The sequence below is a fragment of the Pteropus medius genome, unplaced genomic scaffold (genome assembly GCF_902729225.1).
Source record: "Pteropus medius unplaced genomic scaffold, Ma_sr-lr_union100, whole genome shotgun sequence".
Taxonomy (NCBI): domain Eukaryota; kingdom Metazoa; phylum Chordata; class Mammalia; order Chiroptera; family Pteropodidae; genus Pteropus; species Pteropus medius.
In genome coordinates this window covers 47,028,942-47,053,429 of record NW_024349800.1, presented here as the reverse complement: position 1 = coordinate 47,053,429, position 24,488 = coordinate 47,028,942, and the positions used below count along the sequence as shown (strand labels likewise).

At 39.5% G+C, this 24,488-nt stretch overlaps 1 protein-coding gene and 1 pseudogene across 6 annotated transcripts in view; both read left to right on the top strand.

The window, feature by feature from the left end:
• LCLAT1 (lysocardiolipin acyltransferase 1) overlaps positions 1-24,488 on the top strand; it is a 149,527-nt gene that overhangs the window by 110,893 nt on the left and 14,146 nt on the right. The gene's annotated exons all lie outside the window — the stretch shown is intronic.
• On the top strand, positions 2,186-2,304 carry LOC120622319 (uncharacterized; annotated as a pseudogene).

Here is a 24,488-nt window from a genome sequence, read left to right as displayed (position 1 = left end):
CCCAGGCATTACACCAAAGGGGACAGTTATTTCTACTGGATTGATCATCGTGTGGGTGGGAAGGTCTCTTATTTCTCAGCACAATGTATAAAATTGTGAACTCCTTTCTTTCTACTGTTGTCTCAGGAATTCCATTTTAATTGAAATGAAACAATACATAATACTTCTCTAGGGAAAAAAAAAACTGAAGCAAATTTCATTGGATATTTTTAAAGTGTTCAATAAAGTTTGTACCATATTGGAATCTTGTTATATAATACTCAAATAGTCTAATCAAGCATAAAATAAACATTATATATATTTCCCCTATAAATCATGAACCTAAAGGTTATTATCTTGATAATGCTAGTTCAAAAATGATTGCCTGTAGATTTTGTTAGTTGTTCTTTGACGTTTTTTTCATTCTCTTTTATGTTCTTTAAAGACCAGTTTTAATCATAGTCTTTTTGTGAATGAGAGTTTTATTATGTATCTTTTATTCTCTGAAACTTAGAATCAGTTTTCATTGTGTTGTCTGATATACACCCATTTCTCATCACTGAATTTCTCCCATCTTTTATTTTCTTTCTAGGTACTGCTCTGTAATACCTCACTACTAGTATACAATAGCCCTCCTGACCTTTTTCTTGCTTATCTGGTTTTCCATTCCTTGTCTCCTAGGCCCATTCTCTTTTTGCTGTTTATATTAGAATTAGCTTTAGTTATTCATTCAGTTCACTAATGTATTGAGCGCAGTTTTGTGCCAGCACTAACTTGAGCTACACAAAGATGCCTCCACCTTGTCTTCATTCTGCTGAACTTGGATTCTCAGTGCCTCCTGAATGCATCGTGCCCATTCCCAGCTAGATCACTTGCCCCTTTCTGAAGCGCCATTTTCATCCATCTCCCCTATTTCATTCTTAACTAGCATCCATCAGGTCAGCTTTTGCTGACCTTAATAGGTACATTTAAAAATAATATGTGAGAAGGCTTTATTTATATCAAGGTGATATTTATACCAAGGGTTTCAAATAACAGGTCTGCATAGCTTTCTAGAAGAGAGTCTGAATTTTGGGATTCTAAATTTGAATATGGTATGTTATCACTTTTCAAATATTTTTTACTACATGCCAAGAACTGTTGTAATATTTCTGGGCGATTTTTCAACACTGAATTGCTCTGTGAGTGAAGATAATTACTGAAGTGGTAAAACAACCAAAGCAGAACACTAACTTTACTTCAGTATATTATTTCTTTTGGTTAAAGACCAATAAGATCAAGATTGTGGGTTTAATCCCACGTGGGTCAGTTAACTTCTCAACAGTAAATACTTTTCAGTATTCACATGAATATAACGAGTTTAGCACAGACTCATTTATCATGGTCAGTGGTGCAAACTTCATATCCCAAGGTTAGCAAATGTAGAAAATAATATATTTTAATGAAAGGATTTAAGTTATTTGGCAAGGTTTCTATTGTTTTTTTTTTTTCCTAATACAGTGCCAGAGACTTACCAACAAAGGGATATAAATATTGCATGTAAGTTTTTTGTAAATAGTGTAATTCAATTGGTATAGCATATAAAATAATTGTTTAACTATATAAATTTCAAAAATGAAGAAAGAAATAGCATAAAGTTTAGAACATGACGGATTTGGGGCCAACTTCAACAGTGAGCTGTTAGGGTGAATAGAAGTGGTGAGGGAAAGAGGTGGCAGCCAAACCTCTTGTTAGGTTGAGGGAACTGGTTGGTTGGTATCCACCCAGCTTCTTAAAAGGATTTCTAGTGCTAGGCTACAGTAGTTCGATTCAATCAAATAGACAAAAGAAGATCTGTAGGGTTTTCACCAGGAAATAATGGGCTGATAAGCGTGTTTGATAGAGATTATCTTTGCAGCCGTGTTAACAGTAAAGCAGAGTAGATTGCCGAGCTTTTAAAACCGTGACCACTTTCTGCTACTGTGGATCTTACTGGATCTTACCAACAAGTTAGAAAATGCCCCTCAGAAAAGGTATAGTTTGTTCCTTCTGCCCCAGACAAACAGCTCCAAAGTATTTCAACTCCAAGAGTTAGAGAACTTTGGGAAGTTCTTTGATGAATATTCTAGGTTGTGCAGGCCATATGGTTACTTTTGCAACTAAACTCTGCTGCTATTATTGTGTAAATGAATGAGTGGGTCTGTGTTCTAATAAAACTTAACTTATGGTCTATGGCCATGCCACCCTGAACACGCCCGATCCTGTCTGATCTCGGAAGCTAAGCAGGGTCAGCCCTGGTTAGTTCTTGGATGGGAGACCACCTAGGAAGACCAGGTGCTGTAGGTGTGCGTAGATAGGTAAGTAGGTAGATAGATAGATAGATAGATAAATAAGGGATTGTAAGTTGACAAGGTCCTTGCAGTCTGTGAGGTCAACCAAGGGTTGCCTTGCCTAAAAATATATGGACACTGAAATTTGGTTTTTATATAACTTTCACATGTCATAAATTACATTTTTATTTTTTTCAATTATTTAAAAATGAAAAACAAAAAATTCTTAGCTTACAAGCTGTACAAACACCGGTGGTATTAGCCCCTGTGCCTTAATTTATTGACCCCTGCTTTAAATATTTGAAAGATTGTTATTCACAAAAGCTGGTAGCATATTGTTTGTTTTTAGAGGACAAAACTAAAACTAAAGGGAGGGATAAAATTTCAGCCTCAAATTTCCTTACATAGTGAGAGCGTTTCTACAAATTAGAGCTGCCTGCGATGAAAAAGGCTGCCTCAAGGTGTTCCTGTGCTTGAAATGTTCAGAGGTGGGAGGCTGCACTGAATGACCTGTCAGCTCTCTTTTAATTCTTACACTTTAGGCCCTATAACACAATTAAGATGGATCATTCTGATAAAGCTATTTTAATGTTTTTCAAAGTATAATTGCTTCCCACAGGTTTAGGACAGTGTCTGTGTGTGGGCAGGGGCGGGGGAGGGTGCCTTAAGTATTTTAAATTAAGGATTTGTGGTGCCAAGGTTTGCAGAGTCTACTTGCTAGCCTAAACGTGTTTACACACAGCAGTATCTTCTAATTTAAATTCAGCCATAATCTCCAAATACCCCTAGCCTAGACAGCTGAAGGTGTAGCTTCATTTTTATCTCGTTGGCCACCTGGAAGCCACAGTCAGTGAGTAGTCTTGACATCAGTAGTCTGTCTGCTTCATTAAAATGTTAATTTCGTGGATTTAATTTCCTTTGTAAAATGTACCACTGCAGGACACTATATGCAGACTTATTCTAAAGCAGACCAGTTTGCATGTTACATTTTAGTATATTTCTTCAGATTTCTGTGTATTGCTGTTCCTAGGAATTGCTTTTGTGTTTATTAAGTATTCAAATATCTAAAGTCTTTAGACATTTAAGGCAATTTCAGCTTAGCAAAATGAAATTTAAAAATAATTCTAAAAGCACTTTTCCTCATCGATGACATAATTCTCACTTCTAAGAGTAAAATATACATTTCCACTTCCCTCCTATAACTCTGAATCTCCACCTTCAAAGAAAGAAGGATTCAGTAGCAGTTTAAGTGAATGATCAGAATGAATCTAGATAGTGCCAGGTAGAAAAATCAATGAGCAGAATCTTTATGTCCTATGAGGTCCTGTAAATCAGGGGTCCCCAACCCCTGGGCTGTGGACCAGCAAAGTGTCATCCGTACTTGCAGACACTCCTCAGCGCTAGCATCAACCACCTCAGCTCCAGCTAGATCATCAGGCATTAGATTCTTATAAGGAACACTGGTCCCTGGTGCCAAAAACATTAGGGACTGCTGCTCTAAATGACCTTTCATATTTTGAAAGTACCAGTTTAAATACCAAGTTCACATTTTTATCCCCCAAAATCTTGAATTCTGAGTGATTTCTCCAAAGGGAAGGTTAATCAAAAAAGATAACCAAGAGGCTGCTGCTACCCTGGCAGAAACTTAGGCTCTCCCAGTCAACGCCCCGAAACCAGTGATCAGAACGATTGCCCTGCAGAAAATTCAGATAAAAATGTGGTTTGCCCAGACCTTGTGGGTGTCTTTGCTGATTTTCCTCATAATTTTTTCTTTTAGGTCTCCTTTGCTGCCTTCCTTTCCTTTTCTGGTCTCCAATGGAAAAGCCATTCCCCAAAGCTCTGTCCTCTGCTTTTGGCTCTTGTTATGTTGTGTTGTGTTATGTTATGTTATGTTTTTTATGTTATATTATATTATATCATATCATATCATCTCTCTCTACAGTACATCTCCATGCTTGTGACTACCACTATCGTCTATTTGCTAATGGTCCCACATTTTATGCTTCTGACTAACGTGTCTCCTGAGGTCTGACCTATCCGAGTCTCCATGAATGGACTGGATAATTTTATATAGCTATGTTTCAATCATCTCAAATGTCTAATACCAAACTTCTTACTTTCTTCCTAGCTTCTTTGTTTCTATTCAGCAGTGCCATCCTTACATACTCTCAAACTAAAAGTGTTCTAGGAGGCGGCCCACAAGGATTTAATGTAGAAAATCAAAGAATAGTTTATCCCTTTTGATGAATGCCAAATTTTGTCTTGTTTTAGGCCGGTCGAATAGAGTTAAGTTCTTTTCAGCCTAAGCACACCCGTAAGAGTCTATTCGCATTAATGATGACCCAGTAGAATTATTGTTAGTCCTCAGCACTTACCCTCAGCTTCTACCACAGCCACTATGGAGATGTTTATGTTGTTTGTCATTGGACATGGGGAGGAGTTGGCATAAATTTGATCAGGTGTTTCCAAATCATTTGAAGTTTTTATTAAAATGAACATAATCCCCAGAGGACCCTGAAATTACTCTATTCTCAAGCTTTAATTGATAAAGGGTGGCCCAAGTCAGCTCTCAGGGCTACTGGCTGCCAATAGAGCTTCCCTAGTTACTGTTTAAAATAGGAGTTTAGCAAGTGGCATCCTACTGTTTCTCGTATGAGTGGCTCATGCGACTCTTCTCAGGTACATGACTGAGATTCATATACAACTGGACTTATAATTCAGATGTAATAAGTGAGTACCCAATCTTCTGGCCAGTCACTAATTGTCCCAGGTTACTGGGGCATATGTCATGAGTTTAAAGTCACATGTGCTTAAAATCACTATTTTCAGATATAATTTAATATTTCTTATTGATATTTCAATGAAAATTATTGTTACGAGGCTGAGACATTTTTATTAAGCCACTTATAATTGTTATCCATTCAGCACATACTTATTGAATGCCTATAGCACAACATTGAACTAAGTGCTATATGACATACAAAGGCATTATAATACTGTCATTATTATTGAAGAACCTATATAATCTAGTAAAATTCCTTATTGAGTTGGTGAATTTTAAAAAAACAATGGAAAAACTATGATATTAAAAGTTTTTTGCTTCGAGAGTGTTTGAGATCTTGCTTTCTGGCACATGTCATTGGTTTGGTTCAAATAAACTTATAAAAATTCTTTTGAAAAATTAATTAAAAAATGAAAACTTCCTGCTTCCATATGATTCAGTGATGAATTCCTAAAGTATTTGACAATTTTTGGAATCTCAAGCATTAATTTTTATTTATATTCTCCTATCTTCATAGGAGAGCTGATTCTGCAACTACTTTTAAGTCATTCTAAGTACTAATAGGATCAAAAATGATGTCTTCTCAGGGACCCCACCCCCAGAGCAAGGTCGGCTTAGTTTGACTTTGACACTGACTTTTACCTTGGAACTTAGGGCAGGATCCCCCTGACACACACAAACAGAAAGTTAAGTGAGAATAAGCTATGTCCATAGCGATATATGAGACAAATTAGCTTTAGAATGACTAAGCTATTTTCTAGACTGAAAGATAACACCAGAATGTAAGTTTAGTCTTCATTTTAAATGTGCAAGCTAGTGTTTGAGAGTCTTATTGAATTTACTTCTGCTATCAAGTTGCTTTTCCTCACTTTTCAGTGTGGGCAGTATTTTTGTATCCATACCTGTGGTTCAGAAAGGTGGCCACTACCTCTAGAGGGAGACTTGAGAGCCAAATTAGAGAGACTTTAAGTCATACATGACTCTAGCCGAGCGAGCTGCAACAGTATTTCCTTGAGAGAATAGGAAATGTTGCCTAAGAGTCATGAGAATGACAACATAGCAGCACCAGAAAGATAAAACTATGATCAGAGATAAATGAGCCACAGGAGAATATCCATTTATAGGGTCATTCTACGCACTTCTAAACCTTTAGTTTTCTCTGTCAGGCTGGATATAGAAGATACTTACTAAAAGAAAGTTTATTCATATTATTAAGTAGCAAATTTACTCTAAGCAATAAAAGATAAACTGCTTCATTCTAGCAATTTGTAGACCACACCATTTCTCGCTTTATTACAGGTCAGTGAAGGAATAATTTAAAAAGTCACATGTGAGCCATAATTCTTTCCAATAGAATTAGGTCTTCATAATCACACCTAGAAGAGTAATGGGAAACTTTCCATTTCAGAACCATATGCAAGAAAATGTAGCTCAGTCCTTTTATATTGGGTACATTATCAGAACAGTATGTTTCTTCCGCTGTGGGTAAATGCTGATTAATTGATGTTTTGTTTGTATTATGTTTCAGAAATGGAAAGTATTTCTGTTACATTTGTAATTAAGGTATTGAACCTTGTCTAAAAGGCTTTTGCTGCCAAACAACATTTTGAAAGACTTTTAAAAAAGATAATGTAAAGACCAATTGTGTTCTCCCGGATTTTAACTTTTAAAAAATTGTGCTTATTGAGAATACCAAAGCACAATTTGGGGGCCTTTGTTCCGGTCCTTTTATACAGTGGAAAGAGCTAACTATAGCTGGGAGGCAGGAAACCCGGCTTCTAAATCTAGTCTTTTATTCAGCCGGCTCTAAGCCTCTTTGAAACATTACTTACTGTCTCTGATCTTCACTTTACCAAACAGAAAATGAGAAATTCTGAACTATCTCTCAGTATTAAATTCTTGAACCTGAACCCCAGGGCTTGAGAATCAGATCGACCTAGTTTAGAACCATCACCTTGTCCCTGACTGGTTTTGTAACCTTGGTCAAAGTATTCAGCCTGAGTTGGAAGGCCTACTTCATGGGGTTATTGTGAGTATTGTGTAAAATAATATGAGAAAGTACCTACATATTGTTTGGCATTCAATGTGTTTCTTTTTTTTCTTAGTCTTCATAACACAGAGGAATCATTTCTGTAACGAGTGTCTATATGAACACTATGTTCAAAGCAATGTGGAGAATACAAAGATGAGAAAGACATGCAGCCTGCCCCTGAGGAGTATACATAATCTAATTCGAGAAATATGATTTTGATATTAACATTTAGTGGTAAACTAGAAAAATGATAAGTACTGTAAGAGAAATTCACATAAAGAGCTGAGGGGTTTAGAGAAGGAAGACAAAGTATATGTTATCAAATTCCAGAGTTTGGATGACTGGGAGATAATAAAACATAACCTTTAAATGTTATGAGATGTTATAATTATTAACACACAGCATGATGATGCATACGTAAGAAGTGAATGTTACCCATCCTGGGTTGCATCAGTTTGTATTGAAAAGATAATAGATCCTGATATGATTCACTGAGCAGGGCACATCATCACTTCTGAAGTATTTCTGCCAAAATGCATAACTTGATTTAATTATGAGGAAACACCAGACAAACCAAATTGAAAACATTCCACGAAATAACTATCGACATTGGTTCCTGAACTGGATCCTGAACCAGAAAAAGAAAAATAGTGGAACAACTAGCAAAATTTGAATAACATTTGATATGTAGATTAGCTAATAGCTCTGGTTTGCTCTAGTGCACTGTGGTCCTGTCAGATGCCAGCACTCGGGGGAATGCGGAATGCGGGTGACGTTTGCTAGAAGTCTTTTTAGTACTTTGCAACACTTTTTATAAACCTGAAATTACTTCAAAATAAAAGTTAAAGAAAAATAATGGATTCTCATATAGTATAAATCCTTTGCAGATTAAGATAGCTTGAGTAAAGATCTGTTTTAGGTTTATATGTGAGAATTAAGGGAAGCTGAGTGGTCACAACAGAGCTGTTCTTAAATTTAAGAATATTTTGACAGGTTTCAGTTGACCCACAACCCAAAACTAAAATGATACACATAAAAACAAAAGAGATCTAACTAATCTTGTTCTCAGAATTTGTAGTACTCCAATTTAGAATGGTTTTACTGGCCCATAGGAGCTATATAGCACAGGATCTGTAGTCATCATCACAGCCATGATTTGGTGAGCACTTACTAGACTGTTGTTCATTAGTACTTTTAATTAGATGGATATGTATCTTAATGGAATTACAAGCACATAAGGGCAACAACTGACCTATTAAGGATGAAGGACAAATGTAGTTTCTCTGTGTCAATTGACCGTAGCCAGACCTTCTTCAGCAGGACTTTATTTTTTTAACAATTAGACTTTTTGTTACATCTTAATTTCTCCGTATTGAAAAAGTTTTAATTTACCACATTTTTCTTTCCCCCTTTAGTTTTAGTAATTATATTTTTATTTCCTTTAATGAACCGAGTGAAAAGCAGTTGTGGTAAATAAATTATGTGCAGGGGAAAGCAATACATTATAATTAGAATTCATTAACATTTAATTAGGCATTCCATTATTGAATTGGTGTCTCAGACTTCTCCTGGTCTCTGACTAATCCTGTAACAAATACCTCTTTGTGGACAAATATTAGCCTGTAATAATTAGAGTATTCATCTAAGCTAACGCTTTTCATTAAGTCTCTGATTAAGATAGCTCCCCAAGAACAGATTGATTTAATTTCATATGATTTATCCACTTGTGTATCAAAGTCTGGTGGAAATTGTTTTTAACATCAGAGGATTAGGAATATTAAAATCATCTTTATAGTCAGAGAACTTTCAGATATTTAAGACCTTGGAAGTTCTATAAACCTAGGCCTGATGTCACTCTGCTAAACTTGAGTATCACAAGTGCTATAATAGACTGTCATTGAAAACAATACACTGATTCTGTTTTATACGAAAACATTGAATTTAGAGTCAGTACACTCTTGTGTACTTTGGGTTCGGGAATCAGTTTTCATTCCAAATAGCTAGTTCAGCATATTAAATGTACCTTTTCTGTTTTACCAGAAGTTCAGTGTCACTAGAAACAGATCGTAGATAAATATTCTGAATCAAAGGCCTCCATGGACATGCATGTTAGTTGTCTTTTTTTTTTATAAGTTGAGTTGACCATTATTGCTTCCTCACCTTTTACCTTCTGCTTTTTCTAATTTTTCAGTGATGGACTTTTAATTTTGCTTGAGGTCTTTTTACTTCTTAATCATTTCCTCCCAACATTCTTCTCTTTATTAAAATCTGGCCTCACCACTTCCTCTTATACTTTCAGCCTTTTTCTTCTATCCCTTTTGTCCAGGTTTTTATTTTATTTTATGTCTTTTTAGTCCTTTCTTCCCTACTATGTGTGCATGAGAAAGTTTGTATTGCTCTCTGCGTGTGACTTGACTAAAGCTACATGAATCAATTACGTGAAGCCAAAGGATGCACTCTAATTGCCTGCAGCCTAAACGTTGTGAAAATACCGCCCATTTTTGTGACATCAGGAAAGCCCATTATGAAGCAAACCAAATGTTTTCTGACCACAATTTAGCTTGTTTTTAGGAATCCCTGGGGGAGTGAGAGTATGTACGTGTTTGTGCATATGCACATTCTCAGTCGCGGGTGACGGGGATGCCGTGAGGGGAGAAAGAAAGGCATTTCAGTGTCCTGCACTTCCTGAGGTCTCCGTTTCCAGCCTTACCCCATGAGTTATCAGGTTCTTGAGAGTTGATTCTTCCCTTTCTCTCCCCCGCATTCTGCCCCATGTGAACCGTTCTCTTTGAAAACAGTGGTTTGGTGGGAACCAGAATCCGTAGGGCACAGTTTGATGGAAGGTGCTTTGGAATCAAGACTGGAAGCTGAGGGATCTCAGACCAAGTCAGGCTGATGTTCTTAACAGATCTGGGCATGGCCTGAGGGGCTTCAAGCAGCTCAGCAGCAGTGAAGGAGTCACCTTGTCTGGGTCAGCAGAGGGAGGTTGTTGACATACTGGCTAGCAGGCCACGTGGACTAATAGGATGACGATCTATAACTGATGAAATACGGTGGTCATTTGCAGAAGAGACACCCCCTACATACACTTCCCGGGGAAGAGGTCAGAGTAGGAATAGAAGTGTCGTGTAAGGCAGGCAGCAGTTACTAGTTTCAGAGTAAAGTGTGCCCTGATGGAAATGCCAGCTCTGCGAGATTTTTCAAGCTAGTGGGAACCCCATGTGTCTCATGGACAGAAAGAAAACAGCACAGTAGAGAATTATAAGGCTTTCTTTGAGGAAGCTGGTAGTTCTATTTAAAGACAGATTTTCGAGACTTGCTTAGGAAACAAATGCTTCTCTGGTAATACCTCAGTTAATGAAGAGGCTGCATTCCAGCATGCGTAATGAAGTGTCTTTTGTTATCAGAGAGAAGTGATACAGAAAGCATTAGGTATTGCATTCCAGAATTTCAGGAGATAATTTCAGTTTTAAAATATCATTATATATTTAACATTGTCAAATATGCCATAAACTAGAAAATATTTATCTGGGAGTTTGAAGATAGTGGGACAGGGGGAATGTCAAACCCACTTAGCTCTTTAAACCTACAGTAGGCACCTTTCCACGTTGAATAGATCCCTAGCTTTCTATCATGTGGCACCCTGTAGCTATTTTGATGTTTGTCAGTTAGCTCCCTTAGCTCCCTTGACCACGCACAGGAGACCTTGACTTTTCAATCAATTACCTGAAACCTTATATCTCAGGCTGCCCAATAACTCATGAAGAAAACTGGTTCTTTAATAGAATAACAGTGATTGCAAATAGAGGTGGAGAACGGCAGAATCAATCCCAGGCTTAACAAAGAATGTCTGATGTTCACAGAAGAACAGAAGCATAAATTCCTGTCTGCCTTCTCTCCTATGGTCTGGAGGACTATTAATCACAATTACGCTCCAGCTACAGTCTCCCAGTGCACCTTTCCACTGTAAGCTATTAGCAAAGGCTTTATTCTCAGGCTCCCTTCCAAGCAGAAATATACCAGAAAGGGAAGCTCAGCTCAGTTTCCCTTTTTCTGCTTATTCAATTTATTCAGTAAACATGTTTATTGAGCACATTGGAGAAACACTGGGGATATGCCAGTTAATAAAGTAAACAAAAATTACTACCTTATAGCACTTTCATTTGAGCAGGAGGAATACAGACAATGAACAAATAAGTAAGGTATAGAGTATGTCAGATGTTGATAAGGCCTATAGAGAAAAATAAGTCAGGGAAGAGGAAAGCCTGCCATTTTAAGTAGGGCACTCGGGGCCTTGCTGAAAAGGTGAATACGGGGGAAGAACACCTCAGAGGAACAGCGCAGGTCCTAAGATGTGAGTGTGCCTGGTGTTTTCAAACGGGAACACAAAACTCAGTGTGTCTGGAGAAGAGTGAGCCTTGTGAGTGGTAGAAATGAGGGCAGAAGGTAACAGGCTGGCAAGTAGTGAAGGGCTTTGTAGATCATAAGGATTTTGGCATTGTGAGATCCGCAGCCTTTGGGGTGAGGGAACGAAGTGGTGGTTGTAATGTAGTGACTATCATAAACGGATTAGTGTTATGTTAGGAAAAAGCTGTAGGGGGGAGGGTGGGCAAACAGAGAAACCAATTATAAAGATACCGTATAACCGGGTGTAGAGGTGGGGCCTTGAGGTAAAATTGGTGAGGCGATAAGAATTGGCTGGATTCTGGTTATATTTCAAGTAGAACCAATAGGATTTTCTGATGGAGTGGATATGCAGCATAAGAAGAAACAAGGATGCCTACAAAGTTTTTGGCCTGAACTGAAGGAAGGACAGCCTTTGAGACAAAGACTGTGGGAAGCACAGGTTTTGGGGAGAAAACCAGGAAGGAAGAAGTTCAGCTTAGGCCATGTTAAATTTGAGATGCTAATTAAACATCCAATAAGAGATGTGACCTTAGTAGTCAATTATTTGACTGGAAAGGAGAGACAGGCTGGAGATGCAGGTTTGGGAGGCATCAGCACATTTTTGGTATTTAAAGCTTTAAGACTGGAAGAGATCACCTAGGGAATTAGTCTAGATAAAGAATAAAATCCAAACCCTCAGGCATTTCATTATTTAGGGACCCGCCCACTAAGGAGACCCAAGAGTGCCCAGCGAGGCTGGAAAGCACTAAGAGTAATGTGAGTGGGAAGCCAAGTAAAAAGTTTTTTGAGGAGGGAGGGAGTCATTGGATTTGGTTATAGGAAGGTCACCAATGACCTGGATGAGGACTGTTTTGGTGGCGAAGGCAAAAGCTTAATTGGGTTCAAGAGAGAAATGGAAGGGGAAGACTGAAGACAGTACGGACAATTTAAGAAGTTCAGCTGTGGAAGTGAGCAGAGAAATGCATGGTAGCTGGAAGGAGATGTAGGTCTAGGGAATGATGGGAAGAATTATAAGCATGTCTATAGGCAAGATAAGAATGATTAAAGGGGAAATTGAGCAACCCTTATTAAGAACAAGGCATTATAAGCTTAAACAGTAAGATTTACTATTGCAAGATAGCAATGAAAGTTCAGCATACATAGGGACAAATTGAGACAATAACAGAAAAGGGGAGGATTCAAAGATCCAAATTCACAAAGGGGAATGGATATAAGGCACACATAGAAAATATATATACACATATATATATAATATATATGTGTGTATATATATACACATACATACATATATATATATACACATACATACATATTTACATATTTGTAACGGTAACCACACACCAAAGATTCAGAACTGAACTATATAACATAAAACAAGAAGGACCAGAGGGAAAAATCCACAAAACTCAACCAAAATAAAAAGACAAACACAAAGACAAGGAAGCAGTGGAAACACCGAGGTACCAGAAAGCAAAAGATAAAATGGCTACAGGAAAACCTCATGTTTCAATAATCACCCTAAATGTAAATGTACTGAACTCACCAATAAAAAGGCAGAGTTGCAGAATGGATCCAAAAACAAAACCCAACCATATGCTGCCTCCAGGAGACACATCTCAGCTCCAAAGACAGATACAGACTCAAAGTGAAAGAGTGGAAAATGATATTTCAAGCAAACGGCATTCAGAAAAAAGTGAGAGTAGTGGTACTAATATCAGATGAAATACACCAACATGAAAAAGGTAAAGATTCTGAGGGACACTTCATAATGATAAAGGAAATCATGCACCAAGAAAACGTAACACTTGTTAATATCTATGCTCCCAATCAGGGAGCCCTGAAATATGTAAAGCAATTAATAACAGAACTAAAAGGAGAAACAGACCAAAACACTATGATAGTAGGGGACCTAAATACCCCACTGTCAGATATAGAGATCATCTAAACAGAAAATCAATAAGAAAATAACATCCTTAAATGACACATTAGACCAGCTGGACATAATTGACATTTACAGAGCCTTTCATCCCAAAACATCTGCTTATACATTCTTCTCTAATGCATGTGGAACATTCTCAAGGACTGAGCACATACTGGGACACAGAGATAGCCTCAACAAATATAAGAGGGTTGAAATCATACCAACCATTTTCTCTGACCATAATGCTTTGAAGCTGGAGATCAACTATAAAAAGAAAGTGGGAAGAACCACAAATACTTGGAGATTGAACAACATGCTACTAAAGAATGACGGGGGCAGAGAATAAAAAGGGAGATCAAGAGACACATAGAAATGAATAATAATGATAGTACAACACATCAAAACTTTTGGGACATGGCAAAAGCAGTAATAGAGGAAAGTTCATATCATTACAGGCCTATCTCAAAAAAAAAAAAAACCACAAGAATGAGCCCAAATAAAAAAACTAACACTTTATCTTAAACTAGAAAAAGAACAAATGAAGCCTAAAGTCAGAAGAAGGATAGAAATAATCAAAATTAGAGCAGAAATAAATGGAAAAAATAAAATAAAAAATAAATGCAACAAAGAGCTGGTTCTTTGAGAAGGTTAATAAAATTGACAAAGCCCTGGCTGGACTCACTAAAGAAAAAAGAGAAAGGCACAAACAAAATCAGAGATGAAAGAGGATAAATTATGACAGACACCTCAGAAATACAAAGGATTATACAAGAATACTATGAAAAAGTATATAACACCAAATTTAATAATCTAGAAGAAATGGACAAGTACTTAGGAATATACAACCTTCCTAGACTGAATCAAGAACTGGAAAATCTAAATGGATTTTGCGGATTTTGGCCCGTGTACCCGGAAGAACCAAGCGGCGGCACTCAGCGAACTAAGAATCAAAGGAGGTTTATTTACGCCAGTGGCGGGCTCAAAGGAGTCACCTTGAACAAAGGCAGGCAGTAGATTTAAACATTGATTACTTCTGCATATTTGGTGGTCTTTCGTTTTGCACATGCGCGAAAGGGTTCCAGGGAGAGGAGGTTGGAAAAATTCCTCCGGGACAGGGTAGCCATCTTAGATTTCTTTACGTTTCCCATAGCATTCCCCCCTTTTGATGCCCATCTAAATTCTTTATAGGGCATCACCTTTTTGACTATCTTCCTAATCTCCCTCTATGTCTCCCTGGACCAGGGACCGATAATTCTATTAAATAAGGGTCTCTGCTGTAGTCTTTCTTTCCACTGTAGCTTCTATAAGGGAGGTAATTGTCCGAATAAGAGACAACAGGCAAGGCGCAGAAGTAGGCAGATACTGAGGAGGAGGTGTACTACCCTAATTAAGGTCTTAAAGCCTCCAAAAGTGGAGAACCAACCTCTAAAAAGGTAATTGGTGTCCCATCCGTGCCATGTATGTACATGCACATGTGCCAGTCCCGTCATCTGTTTGACAAGATCTTTAACTGCCTGGCACTGGTTATCTATTTGCACACAACAGTTGATGAGATTGAATTTCCAAAATACGTCTCCTGCTGCTAATAGATAATCTAGTGCCAACCTGTTCTGGTAGATGACATTTCTCGGCTGAGTTTCTTGATGTGCCAGGAGGGTCAGAGCTCTCATACTTTTTTTAGTGACTGCCTGCAGTCAGATAATTTAACATGTAAATGGGTATACGGTATCCTCAAGATCTCTTTTGCCTAAGTGGCAGACCTATAGTATTATGTGTTCTGGGGGCCACTCATTATCCTTCCAGTCCCCCATTTGGAGTTCCGTTTTTACCCGCTGTAATAGAATAGAGACGGGATCTTGCTATGTTGCCCAGGAGTGCAGTGACTATTCATAGGTGCTATCCTACTACGGATCGGCACAGGAGTTTTGACCTGCTCCATTTCTGACCTGGGCTGGTTCACCCCAACTTAGGCAATCTGGTGGTTCTCTGCTCCCAGAAGGTCACCATATTGATGCCAGACTTAGTGCGGACACCCGATCGGCATCGTGCACTACAGCCCAGAACTCCTGGGCTCAAGCGATCCTCCTGCCTCAGCCTCCCAAAGAGCTGGGACTACAGGCGTGTAACACCGCGCCTGGCAAGGGCTTTTGGGACCTGGTGACCGAGCAATTCCCCTGTTCTCACAGGTAGGAGGAAGGCTTTATCATACTAATAATTATACAGCTTCCTTCTCAATTTGCGGGGAAGGCGATTGTAGGCCTTGTTTCTACAAATCTAGTAAAGTCTATTTGGGGTCACCCAGTTTCGGACCTTGCCTGGGTGGGAATCAATTCAGTAGCTTCCTAATCTTTTCCCAGGTTTAACTATTTACAGTTCCTTCCTCTGGGAACCAGGGATAAGTTTCCTAGATATGATCTAAAATTGCCGGATCTGGTGAGTGTGCATACTATGTTCCTTAGCCCTAAGTATAGCTTTAAGTATTTGTACAAAAACATTGCGGTCCATTGACCCTTGTTGTCCTATGTTTTACTCCTGGTTATGACAGCCTATTCCTTAAATTTATTTAACACGTGTGCTTTCTTGAATTTTACTAGGCCGTGATCTGTATTTTCTCCCTCCTACTCTTTTGCGTATGCTTTTCCCAAGGGAGTCTCCTCACCTTACCTTAGCTTTCCCATACTCAGATCCCTGTTTGGGTGCCACTTGCCGCGTCCAGCAAGTGGTAAATCCTGCCACGTCCAGCGCGGCTCTGGAATTTATATCTGAAAAGCACTGCCATTCACAGTAGCTATAGAAAACTGAGGTAGTGGACATTCGCTGCCCGCTTTGGTAACATGGATACATAGCTCACAGTTCTTGCACCAGTTTCCTCCCTAAAGTCCAGTTATAAGGAGCCCCACGATGAAATTCCTCAAGCTGCTGCGGTGCATAGGCTTACCAGCCTCCAGGGGTGGCCACAGCAAGGCCAGTGATTTCAGGTGGATTTTCTGCTGCCTCCGGAACACGATCCAGGGCGGCTGATCAAGAAGATGTTCTACAGTCAGAGTTTCCTGGTTCTCTGGAGACACTGTTTTCTCTACCCAGGTGTGGTAGATTCATGGAGTAATACCTGTAACTTTAATAGCAGTGAGATTTGCTAATATAACAATGTGAGAGCCTGTTTAGTTTGGCTGGAATGGCTCTTTTTTCTAATCTTTAACCTCTATTTCTTCTACTGACTAAAAAGGGTGGATCTAATTCCCTAGAAGGATGGGGGCTCTTTCTAAAGTTTAATTTATCTTTTAAATGAGAATTATATTACAATAGTTAGGAAAATAAGCCAATTATGATTTGAGTCTTCCGACTAACACTCCAAATTTATTACAAATACATATGTATAAACCTTTTTCAAAAAGTTAATTCTGCCAGCCAGATCCTAACACAGAACTTACTAAAATTCTTTCTCTACTGACTGAATACCCTTAAATCTATATTTTTCCTAAATTTCTGCTAACATAGTAGCAGTTACACTCTTCCCCGCTTTTGTGCTGGGGGGAGAGTCTCCCAAAAAGGATTTTGTAAGGGGAGAATCGTAAAGGCCTTGGGGTACATGATGGATTACAGCGAACCCCTTCTGAGATAAGACGACCTCATTGTCTTTGCAGACCTAGAAACCCCTTAATTAATTTTCCTGCCTAACTCTTTTCTAAAAGCCATGAACCCCCTTATTATTAGTATGGATGTTGAGGGACAGGAGGTCTCTTCTTCTGTATCTGCTTCCTGCTGGGAAGGGTCGTAGTCCCTGCCTACTGGGGTTTCTAGGAGCTCTTTCTCTTTCTGCCTCAGTCAGGGTGGGGTCTTGGGTTTCCTGCTGAGGTACAGCCTTAGCGTCCCTAGACAAGGAAAAAGATTCGAACTGATTATTTAAATCATATATCTATTAATTTGCCTATTAAGCAAGTAAAAGAAAACAGGCTTGGTTAATATATTTCTTAGAGTAAAAAGACCTCTGGCCTAAAGTCCCCTCCCCACTCAGACTTTAAAGGCCAGCCTGGCTTAAGGCCATGTCTGCTTAACAGTGGGCTGATGACCCTTATCAGTAGTCAGAGGATCTGAGTTACCAGTTTCAGGCAATTATCAGGATTTGAGGGAGAAGACCTTTTTTCCTGAAGAGAGGAGGGAAGAAAACTTAACTAGGTTTACTAAAAAGATTAACTCTGCAAGAGATGTCCCATTTCATTTCCTCCCTCTTTTGATGGGTCTCATATCTGAGACTAGCTTAAGATGAAGTTGATCGCTTTGTTTCTGTAAGAAAATTCTTCCTTTGGTTTTGGTTTTAACGTAAGAATAAATAGTTCTTCCATTAATGAGGAACTATCTAGTGAGTAATTTGCATACCTTACAGAAGTAGTGGAGCTGCAGTTCAATGTCATATTATCTGAGATGTTAAAACATGTTAGCACACTTAGTAAATGTTACACATTTCCTGCTGGTGTTATAGTAGACACTTTTAAAGAAAGCATAGCTTTATCCTTCCTGAGTTTTGGGTGAGGCCCTTTCCGTTTGCCTCGAGGGCTGACTTTTAACAGATTGCTGGGAGGTAGTTGGCCTGCTAGTTGGAAACCCTGACATAGAGGCGGGTTGTCTACAATGGTTTAGTTTTAGCTTCTCCACAAACAGGCTGCCCCCCTTTTTGCTGTGTCCTAGTTTCCCAGACAAGGCGCTTTCCGCACTGGACCTCTGGCACCAAAGCAGTCTGCAGGGTTTAATGTACTTATAGTTTTGAGACAGACTCGTGGTTTTCACACAGCAGTCCCTGATAATAAGTTATTTTAGCGTTGGTCAGCTGCTTATGTTGACTATTCATTAATGTAATTACGGTATAGGGAACCTTTACATTTAAACCTAGCACTGAGAACTGACCAAATTCAGCTGCCCCTCGAAGTTTACTCCTTTTTGATATTTGGCCACGGCTACGGTGTTGACTGTCCACTATACAAATCATTGATTGGCCCCCCTACTTCTATTGCGACTGTACCTAGTCTGATTGTCCTTCGGCCCAGTCTTCTTTGACGACTGGCTCAGGTTGATTGATGTCTTAAATTCTCTGGCCCTTTTGGACTTATAGTTTCGCCGCGATGAGGGCACTCGTTCTTCCAACGACCAATCTCTCTGCAGAAGACACGTCGGTTATTTCCTTTAGGTTTCTTTCTGCCATGTGGGAGCCGCCGTCTGTTGCACTAGACCTGGGTTCCTTAATGCAGCTGCCAACAGGGACACCTTCTGCTCTCCCCGTTTGTCAGTTACCTCCTGGTGTGTCTCTGCTGTTTTTGACACATTTTTTGACTTCCTAGCTCCAGCCTTTACCTCTAATTTAGACTTTTCACGATGTTTTCCCTGTAGTGGGGATCTCACGAGTGTTCTAAAGGGACAGGAGTCATTCTAACCTGGCCGTCTTGTTTCCGGACACTCCACCACTGTTCTTCGGGCTTTTCTATTATCAAGTCGAACTTGAACGGGACGAGAGGCATGGTGTCAGGCCGGGGCTCTGGGGCAGTAGCGGGCAGCAAAGGCACTGATGGTAGAGGCCTGTCTGGCAATTGATAGTAAAGTGGCCTCATGGGCACTGACGGAGCTATTGGGATGTACGGCGGTCGGAAGATAGAATCTTCCTTAGGGCCCCTGGGTGAATTAATTTTGTTGGCGCCTCCTTGTACTTTCGCCTAGCCAGGCGGGCCACAAATGCCCTATTCTGTCCCTGCCTATTTGTGCCGAACCGGACCAAAGGGAGCACTATAGTAGTGGTCTGTAGCCATGTGTCTGTGTAGGGAACTTGGTCTAGATATTTTGGGGTCCCTGTCACTACCCAATACACTGCCCTCACTGTGGAGAGGTCTAAGGTCCCTTCTGAGGGCCAACCTATCGTTAAGATGGGCCATTCGAGCTCACAAAGAATACGAAGTTTTCCAAGGTCAGCATGACCCTATACTCCTCAGAGAAACCGTCCTTAAAATTTTCCAACATAGAATCTAAGACAGTTGGCTTAGTGGAACTACCCCCCATATTTGCAGGGAGTTTCCTTTGAGAAGTAGGCACAGAGGCCAGTGTTAATATATTCTCTAAAGTCCTAGAAACCTAGTTAAAGCAATGCAAAACACTAAAATTATTTGGAAGAAATACAGAATCTTAGTTTCTTCCCAGAAAATCTTTTCAAAACATCTGCATCAGACCAATAGTCTAAAGAACATTAAACACAATTCCAGTTTGTTTGTTTTTTTTTGCATCGGCTTGTTCCCGGCATTTAAATCTCCAACCTCGTTTCACTTTATTACATACAATTTCCCCTCAGAATTTCTTCACAAACCTTCTCCTACACCTTCCCCTCACAAGATTTCCTCTCAAGATTTCCCTTCGCAGACCTTGTACTACTTCTGCAAACCTTCTTTCACACTTTCTTTATTCTTACAGTTTGCCTCTTTTTACCGGTTCAGTGATAACCACCTCTGAGGCAAATACCTCTCTTGAAATTCTTTAGCGTATTCTCAAGGACCGTTGCCTCACTCTGACCTGACCCCATGTTTCCCACTGTGCCGTTACCGCAAAGACAGACAAAGGGTGGGTGTCCCTTTACAGATACCACTCAGATGCGGGCCTGGCCGTGTCTCTCTCGAGACTTTCAGCGCGTCTTGGCTAAGGTGTACCCGTGTAAACCCTGGGCCTGGTCGTTCCCCAGAGGGACGAATCACCGTTGTGCCTTATGACATCACTATGGAACCACAGGTCGGGGCCTCTCAGACCCCGTAGTTCTTCACCGTGGGGCCACAGACTGGAAACTCAGAGACAGGCCTCTGAGATCCACACAGACACACACACGCTCTCAGAGGTTAAAACATTCCCTGCCTGGTGGTCCCTGCCTGAGGGGCGCTTGCCCCTGGGAGGTGATCAGTCTTTCCTTCCACCCTTAAGGTGGGCCTGTCTGCTGTGGGCCTCGGCCTTACTGATGTGGATCTGCCAAATCTCCTTGTTCTCCCTGCCCAGAGTCCGGGGGAAACAACAGAGCGGGGCCGGCCAAGCGCAGCGGGGCCCAAGACCGCCCAACTGGGGCGGGGTGCACCTTTTAGTTCCTCAGTTGCCTCGGCCGACCAGCGTCTTGGCGTTGGACCCAAATCGGTGGCTTCAAAGGGCCCGCGCGGTTGGGTTTCCCGGTCAGGGAACCAAAATGTTGTGGATTTTGGCTTGTGTACCCGGAAGAACCAAGTGGCTCTCAGTGAACTAAGAATCAGAGGAGGTTTATTTATGCCGGCGGGCTCAGAGGAGTCACTCTCCAGAGTCTGAGCCCCAAACAAAGGCAGGCAGGTAGATTTATACATTGATTGCTTCTGCATACTTGGCAGTCTTTTGTTTTGTGTGATCGGTAAAGGTAGGGTTCCAGGGAGAGGAGGTTGGAAAAATTCCCCTGGGACAGGGTAGCCATCTTAGATTTCTTTAGGTTTTCCCATGTCAGTATGGAAATTGAAACAATCATCAAAAACCTACCAAAAATTAAAAGTCTAGGACCAGATGGCTTCACCAGTGAATTCTACCAAACATTCAAAGATTTAATATCTATTCTTCTGAAACTCTTCCAAAAAATCGAAGGAGGCAATACTTACTAACTCATTTTATGAGGCCAATATTACCTTGATACCAAAACCTGGTAAGGATAACACAAAAAAAGAAAACTACAAACCAATATCTCTCATGAACACAGATGCACAAATCCTAAATAAGATACTGGTGAACCAAATACAGCAACATATTAACAAGATTATACAACATGATCAAGTGGGCTTCATCCTAGAGACACAGGGATGGTTCAACATACGCAAATCGATTAATGTGATACACCACATAAACAAATTAAAAAATAATCATATGATCATATCAATAGATGCAGAAAAAGCTTTCGACGATACAGCATCCATTTATAATCAAAACACTTAACAAAATCAGTATAGAAGGAAAGAAACAACATAATAAAGGCCATATACGACAAACCCTCTGCCAACATTATACTTAATGGTGAAAAACTAAAAACCTTCCCTCTAAGATCAGGAACAAGGCAAGGCTGTCCACTATCACCACCGTTAAGTCCTAGTGAGTGCAATCAGGCAAGAGAAAGATATAAAAGGCATCCAAATAGGAAACAAAGAAGTCAAACTGTCACTATTTGCGGATGACATGATTCTCTACTCTATATAAAAAACCCTAAAGACTCCACAAGAACACTACTAGAAACAATAAGCAAATGCAGTAAAGTTTCTAGATACAAAATCAATGTTCAAAAATCCATAGCATTCCTATACTCTAATAATGAAGCATCAGAAAAAGAAGTGGAAAAAATAATTCCCTTTGCAATTGCAACAAAAAGAATAAAATATCTAGGAATATATCAAATGAAACATGTGAAAGACCTATATAATGAAAACTATAAGACCCTATTAAAAGAAATCAAAGAAGATACAAAGAAATGGGAAGATATTATGTGTTCTTGGATTGGAAGAATCAACATAGTTAAAATGACCACATTACCTAAAGCATTATACAGATTTAATGCAATCCCCATCAAAATCCCATCGGCATTTTTTAAAGAAATAGAACAAAAAATCATCAGCTATGTATGGAAGCACAAAAGACCTCGAATCACCAAAGCCATTCTGAGAAAAAAGAACAAAGCTGGAGTCATCACTCTGCTCGACTTCGAATTATACTACAAAGCAACAATAATCAAAATATGGTATTGGCAAAAAACATACACACAGACCAGTGGAACAGAATTGAGAGTCCAGAAGTAAACCCATGTATATATGGACAAATAACAAAAGAGCCAAAAACATACAGTGGAGAAAAGAAAGCCTCTTTAATAAATGGTGCTGGGAAAACTGGAAAGCAACCTGTAAGAGAATGAAACTAGACTATTGTCTGTCTCCACACACCAAAATTAACGCAGAATGGATTAAGGACCTGAATGTAAGACCTGAATCAATAAATTGCACAGAAGAAAACATAGGAACTAAACTTAAGGACCTTGGACTTAAAGGGTTTTATGAATTTGACCTTAAAGGCAAGAGAAGTAAAAGCAAAAATAAATGAATGGGACTATATCAAACTAAAAAGCTTTTGCACAGCAAAAGAAACCATCAACAAGGTAAAGAGACAGTCTCCTGAATGGGAGAAGATATTTGCAAGCAACGCCTCCAATAAAGGCCTAATATCCAAAATATACAAAGAACTCACAACTCAATAATTAAAAAAACAATCCAATTAAAAAATGGTCAGAGGACCTGAACAGACATTTCTCCCAAGAAGACATACAAATGGCCAACAAACACATGAAAGGATGCTCAACATCACTAGCTGTTAGGGAAATGCAAATCAAAACCACAATGAGATACATACCATTTCACACCTGTTAGAATAGCTATAATCAACAGGACAAGTAATTTGGAGAGGATGTGGAGAAAAAGGAACCATCATACACTGCTGTTGGGACCGCAAATTGGTACAGCCACTATGGAAAATAGTATGAAGTTTCCTCAAAAAACTAAGAATTGATCCACCATATGATCTAGCAATCCCTCTACTGGGTATTTACGCCAAAGACTTGAAAACCCATATTCGAAAAAATATTTGCACACCGATGGGGTAAAAGGGGTCAAATATATGGTGACAGAAAGAAAGCTAACTATGGGCGGTGAACATACAATGCAAAATATATATGACTTACTGTTGAATTGTACACTTGAAACTTACTGGATTTTGTTAACCAGTGTCACCATAATCAAAAATGAATAAAGAAAGAAAAAGAAAGGAGATATTGATGATATATGAAAGAGAGGAAATTTCTGAAACAATATCATCGAGTAGACAAGAGGGGATATGGGATATGGTAGAACACATAGGTGAAGGGATTGGCCCTAAGTATGAATGTGGATAGATCATCCATATAAAAAAAGAGAAGGCAAAGTATATGGACTTATGTGCAGGTAAATGGGGTGGTAAGATATTGTGGAAGTTTTTTTATGATTTATTTTCTCAGAGCAATAGAATGAGAAGGAGGGATGGCAAGGAAGTAGTGGAGGTTTGAAAGAAAAGTAAAGGCATAAAATATTCAGATCTTGGCAGATGGGATATAGAATGGACTAAAGAAATATGTATGATTGCCAAGTTAGGACTAAGAGCCCACTTTTGGCTAATAATCAGGAATTTACCAAAGACTCCCACTAGCCTCCCTTCCCAGCCAAAAAAATCAATACTCCCACCAAAACATGTACCTACCTGTCCAACACTCTCAACTGGGTTTCTGGGCGAGTGGGGGATGGGGGTAGGAAACCAAAAGACCTTCAGTAGCCCAGGGTTCATGTAAATGGATGATGTGAAAGGGAACACAACACCTTAGGAACTGGGCATTCAAATTCAGTTTCGTTTATTTGCTTTATAGAGGTGGAAAATTTTACCAGAGAAAGGTAAATTATGCATCAGGAGGACTAAGTCAGATTACTTTCTGGTTATGTCTTATGACTGGTTGAATGGTTAAGACTTTTTGAAATCTATTCATATAAAGTATATGAGTCAGTCGCCCAGCTCACAGAAAGGACTGAAGTGAGACCCTTCCCTGCTTAGCAAAGAAGGGAGGGCGCTAGGTCACAGAGCAGGAGCTTTCCAGGCACTCAGGGAGAGCAGCAATCACCTCCGAGTCAGCCTTCTTTACAGTTGTGCCCGGCCTGTCTTCAGCCACTTGGTGCAATTAATTTGAAGCTGTGCAAGGTAATTTTGACACAAATGTCAAACCCTGTGCACAGCTGAGAGAGAATGCTGCTGTTGAGTTGCTGTGATCTATGAGGGGATTGTTTTCTTTTGGTTGGTGGTAGAGGATTTGTGGGGGTAGAAGGGAGAAGGTTACCAACCATGTATGTTAAACCAGTTCTCAAATGTTTTATAAGTTTCTGTATCATAGTATTGATTAAAAGCAGAAATGTAGCCTTCCAAATCTGAAATGTTATGCAGATTAGATGCTGTATTATTATTGTAGTATTGAAG